Source organism: Mus caroli, chromosome 17 (assembly GCF_900094665.2).
Source record: "Mus caroli chromosome 17, CAROLI_EIJ_v1.1, whole genome shotgun sequence".
Classification (NCBI taxonomy): Eukaryota; Metazoa; Chordata; class Mammalia; order Rodentia; family Muridae; genus Mus; species Mus caroli.
Window position 1 is genome coordinate 46,274,109 of NC_034586.1, and position 6,803 is coordinate 46,280,911.

The 6,803-nt window shown below is 46.9% G+C and overlaps 1 protein-coding gene across 3 annotated transcripts in view; it reads right to left on the bottom strand.

Moving 5' to 3' along the window:
* Nucleotides 1-6,803, bottom strand: part of Daam2 (dishevelled associated activator of morphogenesis 2) — a 105,280-nt gene that overhangs the window by 82,075 nt on the left and 16,402 nt on the right. The gene's annotated exons all lie outside the window — the stretch shown is intronic.

Sequence of the window (6,803 nt, forward strand, 5' to 3'; positions counted from 1 at the left end):
GAGGGCCTTGGCTTGAGGCCTGGTGGGGCACTCCTGCAAGGCTGGAGAAACAGCTCAGTGGGTAAAATGTTTAATGTGAAAGAGTGAAGACCTGAGTTCAGATTCCTAGAAACCACGTAAAGAAGGACATGGTGGCGCACATCTGAAATCCCAGAACTCCAGGGGAGAGATGGGAGGAGCCAGTGGGAGCTGCCGGAGAAGCTTCTGGGTTAGCTAGGCCTAGTGTGTGCAGCAGCAAACAAGAAAGAGACCCGGAGTCAGATAAAGTGGAAAGTGAAGACCCACACCCAGGTTGTCCTCTGCCCTCCCCACGCAGGCTGTGTGACAAGCACACATGTGCATAGCCATAGAGCTTGGGGTGGGGGGAGGAGACTCCCACACGGGTGACAGGAGTAAAACACAGCCCTGCCCCAAATCCTGGGAACACATCTGTGGGCATGAGTGGAGTGGACAGAAAGGACTTACGGGATCTCTAACTGTAGCCTGTAGGTTACACGTGGCCACTATAAAGATGGCCCAAGAAAAACCTCATAAACATCAAACATTATGCGATATTGAAATTTTAGAAACTCAACGTCATCGTGAACACACCTGGAGAGAGAAATAAAGACTAACCTGCCTGAGTCACTCCATGACACCTCAGGTTGGGTCCCTAGAGGGAGAGGCCAAGGAAAGGGTTTGTACAGGAGTGATTTATTGAGGAGATGTCCCTAGAAAACTCTAGAAGGACTACAAGAGGAGACTAGAGGAATGGTGTCATCGACTGATGAGGGATGGCTGTGGCCAGGTTCTTGAGCAGTTACGGAGGACAAAACCCTGGTCCCCAGAAGCAGCCTGCAGAGCGAAAGCTCTACTCCCCTAGCCCTTTCAGTGTGGTAACCAGCCTGAGGGTGCAGTCTAGGTGCAGGGCTGGAGAGTGATGGTGTCATACAGGCCCTTCTGTCTGGATGCCATCAGCCATGGCATATCCCCAACCCCTGAGGATGGGGGTCCAACATCTACAGCATCTTGTACACAGGATCCAGGAGCCCAAGCAGTTTGTGTATCCTACGGATGGCAATGCTTTGGGCTTCACAGGGCTTGCTTTGCCTGGAATGCTTCCAGACTCAAGCTTCAGTGAGAGGTACATAGTGCTAATTGTCACCTATGCCTCTTCTCTCCTAGATGAGTGCACTTACAGTCCTGAGGACATGACATGCCTGTCTGAAAATGCCCACTTTCCCACCCCCGACTCCACCAGAATCTGGGCCCTACTAGACTTTCCCAGTTTTAGCTCATTTCTGGATAGGACTTTTATAGAAGAGAGTAGGAGAGAAGTTAGCGGGATGGACTTTTCTGATACACTGTATTCTTTCTTCCTGCCTGGATGCAAATGAGAAGACGAGATGATGCAGCAATTTTGCAACCCTAAAGCAATAAGCAAAGACAAAAGAGCCATTCTAGTGATGGCTGGAGAAAGAAGAGAGGGGGGAGGGGAGAGAGAGAGAGAGAGAGAGAGAGAGAGAGAGAGAGAGAGAGAGAGAGAGAGAGAGAGAGAGATTAATTAGCAGCTAGGAGGAGATGATGGTGCACACCTTTGATCCTAGTACTCAGGAGGCAGAGGCAAGCAGATCTCTGTGAGTTTGAGGCCAGCTTCATAGTTCTAGCCCAGCCAGAGCTACACAATGAGACCTTATCCACTTTTGAAAACCATTTGCTGCTGTTGCAGATGACCTGAGTTTGGTTCCTGGCACCCATATTGAATGGCTCTCAATCATATATAGTCCAATTACAGGGGTGGTCTGACATTTTATTCTGGTTCCTTCTATAACACACACACACACACACACACACACCTTAATAAATCTCTTTTAAAGAGGGGTCCTAGGTCACTAATGACACTGAAATACTGGATAAGCCAAAGAAATCTAAAACCTAGTTGATAAAGTAAGCCTGATCGCATTCGTAATCTTTGTGGCTCAACACAAACGCTGATATAAATCTCAAGAATTTGCTCTGTGGCTTGCATCCTAGGGAAAAGTCTCTGTGGATAAATACATGGGGAATAATAGTTTAGATACCCCCCCAAACAGTGCATTCCTCCTGGCTTTCTTGGAACACTGGTGCTCTGTAGGAGTAAGAGGAGACTGCATAGGATAATACTGCTTGAGCTGTCCAATCATCCTGCAAACCCACAGTGAGGAGCAACAGAGTAAAGGACCCCCTGAGATTTCTTTGTCGACCATTTATGAGCCTCCCCAGAGTGGGGCAGACTCCCCCGCATGCTTTGCTATTGGTCCTTGGTCCATCACTGGGTGTTGCAGAAGGCAATGACCGAGAAGGAGATGAGGGAGTACTTCCTGGGATTCTGCAACTCTTACTCCTCTTCTAACCAAATGACTAGCTCTGACCTCCAGATAAAACACTGCTAAGGACCAAAAGTGTTTTCGATATTTGTGACAGTGTGCTAGATACTGTGCTTTGTGAGGATGACCCCATAAAGCCTCCCATCACCCAGCGAGGAAGGCACCCTTATTCTGTCATGTTTCCATGGGAAGACCATGAGGGCCATTGGGCGATGTGAAGTGAATTAGCCCAAGTCACACAGCTATCAGGCCACATGATGGACAAGGCTTCGCTGTCTCCAAATCCACCTCTCACAACTTTGGTGGCTTGATCCTGTAACAAGGGCCTGCATTCAGCTTGTATAATCTCAACTATCCCTTGCTTTTGCTAATCAAAAGTCATTCTCTTTGCTGCACAGCAAACCTTGCTTAATGGATTGGAGAGTCTCAAGGGTGAGCTCAGTATCCCAGGGGACTTCTGTCTCCTTCCTCTGTCCTTGCTATGGGTTGTAGGGAACATATCTTCCCTCTGCAGGAACTCTGAACCCAGGCCACTTCTCTAAAATTTATCTGTCTTTTTGTTGTTTTGATTTGTTTGAGAAAGCATCTCATGTAGGCCAACTGGCAATTGTAGCCTAGGCTACCTTTGAACTTGTGATAACTTCTTCTACACCCTACCCCCAACTGTTAAGATTATAAGCATGCGCCAAAAAGCCTGGATCATCGAAGTCTTTATGGGAGGCAGGCAAAACTGGGATGAGGGGGATAGGAGACATGGAGGGAGGGGAGATAAGAATGAGGAAGAGGAAGAAAGTCTGGGAAGCTGAGTGGTGCCACAAGAATTCCAAGCCACACATTTGCTCTTTAGACCAATGAAGTTCAGCATAGTAAGTGTCTCTCAGGGCAGATTCAGAGCAGGACTCAAGCCCATACTGCCCCAGGAGCCTACCAGGCTTGGCTTCCAAACAGCATAGACCAAGGCATATGGCCATAACCACATGATGGACTCTTTCCCTCCTGCCCCGACACCTGACTTCCTCATCTGAGGTTCTGGAAACCAGACAGTCAAAGCCCTTAGTGCAAGATGCCCCAGAGATATTCAGAAGGACCCAGAAGGGATGGTTTTAGGCTGGGAGGAAGGCTAATACTTGAGGAAAATACTTGACTTGCAGGCAGATGTACCCAAGTTCTATCCCCCCAGACTGAATATGTGTATATACACACACACACATATATATACAATATATATATATACACATGTGTGGGTATGTATATTATGTATATTTCAGTGGTATATACATGTAATCCCAGTGCTGTGAATGGGAAGATAGGCAGGTCTCTGTGGTTGCTGTGGATGGGAAGATAGGCAGGTCTTGGGTTCACAGCCAGCCAACCTAGCCTGATCAGTGAGCTCCAGGCAAGTGAGAGAGCCTGCCTCATAAGTTAAGGTGGAAGGCCCTTGAGGAACAAGATTTGAGATTTTCTTCTCATCTCCAAAGCACATCCCCCCTCACACATTCTCATGAACACATGTACACACACACACCAAACACAAGATTTCACACTATGGTTGGTCTTTTGAGCTGCAGTGCATTTAGAAATAGACATTTGTGTGTGCCTCTCCATCCACCCCCTAACTCTTGCTAAGACACTCTAGACAGCAAAGCTCTATGGAGAGTACATTCCAGGTGTCTGGCCCTGCGCCGAGGGACTTGACCTGCAGGAAGCATGCAAGCTGACTGTAGAGGCAAGAGAAAGACCCCAGAGGAGTAATTTCCCATTTGTATTCCACCAATCAATGAGCTTGGGCCATGTCCTCTGGTCCTTAGCACCATTGAAAGGCTACCCCTCATGGCTCCAACTGGTACAGGGCTCTGGAAAATGCTTTCTCAAAGCTCGAATCGCGTAGAGCAGGAGGACCATAACAGCTTGCAGTGGCTCCTCCTTCCTTTCCTCCCTGTCTCCTCCCTGTCTCTTTGCAGACAGTCTGTTCATTATATTCTTATCAGTGATGTCCTTTTGGGAGTGTCTACTATGTTCTGCCTGATACAGTCTGCAGAGACAACATCCATTCTTAGAACAACCTTACAAGATCAGCACAAACAAGTTCCAATTTCACACACCTTCCATAGTTTTGGTTTTTTTTTTTTTAAGGTGAAGTATATGTTGTAGAAATAAGCAGAATGCAGACAGAAAATCCACCCACATCTCTAGTCCGCAGAGTAGGTACCAGCCCACTGACTGGGGCTCACTGCTGTAGAGTTGACAGCTGAAGGTCCTAGGTGGGCCAAGGCAGAAGCTGCATAGTAAAGTCCAGGGTCACTCCAGGCTACTACGGAGAGTGGAACTTGGATTGGGCTCAGTCTATATCCTGAGGGAGAAGCCATGTCAGTAGGAGTAAGGTGCATACAGGGCTTTGGACCTGTTGTGTTGTTGCCAGAGGAGAAGCCTGCCTGACTCCGAGGCCAAGGAAAAGAAAGCAAAGAGTTCCCGGGGGGGGGGGGGAGGCACTGTGCCACTTCAGGCACAGGGCCCTGGCTGTACACAAAGGAAAGTTTTCAGACTGGGAGCAAGCTTCCTGAGACCAGGCAAAGAGAAAAGGAGAAGGCTTCACCACCTTAGAAGAACATCGAGCAGCTGTCTGCTGATGTCCAATGTGAGTCCGTAAGAGACTGCCATGCTGGGCTGGGGAGGTAGCTCCATCTGTAAGAGCCTGACATGCAAGCAGGAAGACCTGTGTTGGCATCTCCAACACCCTTGTAAAAGTGGGGTGAGGCTATGTGTCTCTATGACCGCAGAGCTGGGGATGGAGTAGGGCAGAGACAAGAGGAGCCATAGACTGGTTTGCCACTTATGCCAAGTTGATGAACTGTGAGTTCACTAAGAGAACCTGCCTCAAAATAAAAAAAAGTAAGGTGACAGATCAAGTAAAATACTTGAAGTTATCCACCTGCTACCTCACAGACACACATACAGATGCACACAGCCCTACACACGCACACACACACACACACACACACACACACACACACATGCACACACACGCAATGACAGACAGACACACGTACACACATCAAATAAACATTTGTGGTCTACCATTCTGTATATAGGAAATACAATGTTACTGGTATAAGCAGCTTCTCCCTGGATCTCCTCACCTTGTTTTCCAGGGGGAGGGGCGGTCCCTGTCACTTCTCAGACATTTGTGATTATTCCCCATTATCATTTAAATGTGTCTTGTCATGGTCTCATGTGTCACAGCTGGTGTCCCTGTTTGGGGGAGGTGACCTACAGGGCAGATGTGGGTCAGTGAGATGGCAGAGAGGGCTTATGGGCTGCATCTGTTTCAGTTGTGAGCCAAGCTCTCTGATTCCTGATCTCCTAGGATGTGAAAAAACATGGCCTCATTTCCCAGACACTCTGATCAAGGCCACTTCAGTGGTCATCTGTCCTCACCAGGACACACTGTGTCTCCAGAAATCATGAGCGGAGATGACCCTTGTCTCCCTGCTTGAGTCTCTCCTGTTATCTATTTGATCACAGCTCCATGAAAGCCAATAATACACTTTCCGATACAATTTTACACCTCAATTACCCACATAAACATTAGAGAATGAGCAGAGATTATTTTGCCTAATGTTAAAGGGACCACCAATGGCTTGCTCCTGCATCCTGTTTGTTGCATTGATCAGAGCTCAGTAGCATGTCTGAGGTCCTCATGTGAAAAGCCTGTAGTCTATCATATTCTATTACGTATTAGTATCAGATTATTTAGCCAGTTTTCAAGCGGATGGCAAACACTTGGGCTGCTTTTGTGCTCTTAAAACTACACTGTAAATAGTGTTCCTGAACACATCTCCTTTCCCACATACATTAAAATTTCTCTAAACTTAAATTGCTGGGCTAGAGGCTAAGTACATCATCAATTTCAATAGAGAGTACCAAATTGCCTTTCAAATAAAATGTTCATATTGGTTTAATAGCATCCTCCATGGAAAGAGGTAATCATTTGCTCTATATCCAACATGCAGCTATATACATTTTCTATCAAATTAGTATATGGAACAGGTCTCCTCGTGCCTTGTGATTTTTTTAAATGTATTTATTTTACTTTAGGTATATGAGTATTTTCCTTGTATGTGTATACGTGCATTGTGTTGGTGTCCAGTGCCTGCTAAGGATGGAAGAGGGCATCATATCTCCAGGAACTGGAAATATAGGTGGTTATGAGCTGCCCTATGGGTGCTCAGAACTGAACATCAGGTGATGGTCTGCAAGAATAAGCGTTCTTAAGGCAAGTTTCCAGACCCGTGCTTTGTGATTTGAATCCATGCACTTCCCTGATTCCAAGTCAGCTTGGGCATCTTCTCATGCAATTACTCGTGCATAGCATCAAGTTAGTGTTACTTCCATTATTTGTAAAGCCTGTGTGTGTGTGTGTGTGTGTGTGTGTGTGTGTGTGTGTGTGTGTGTGTGTGT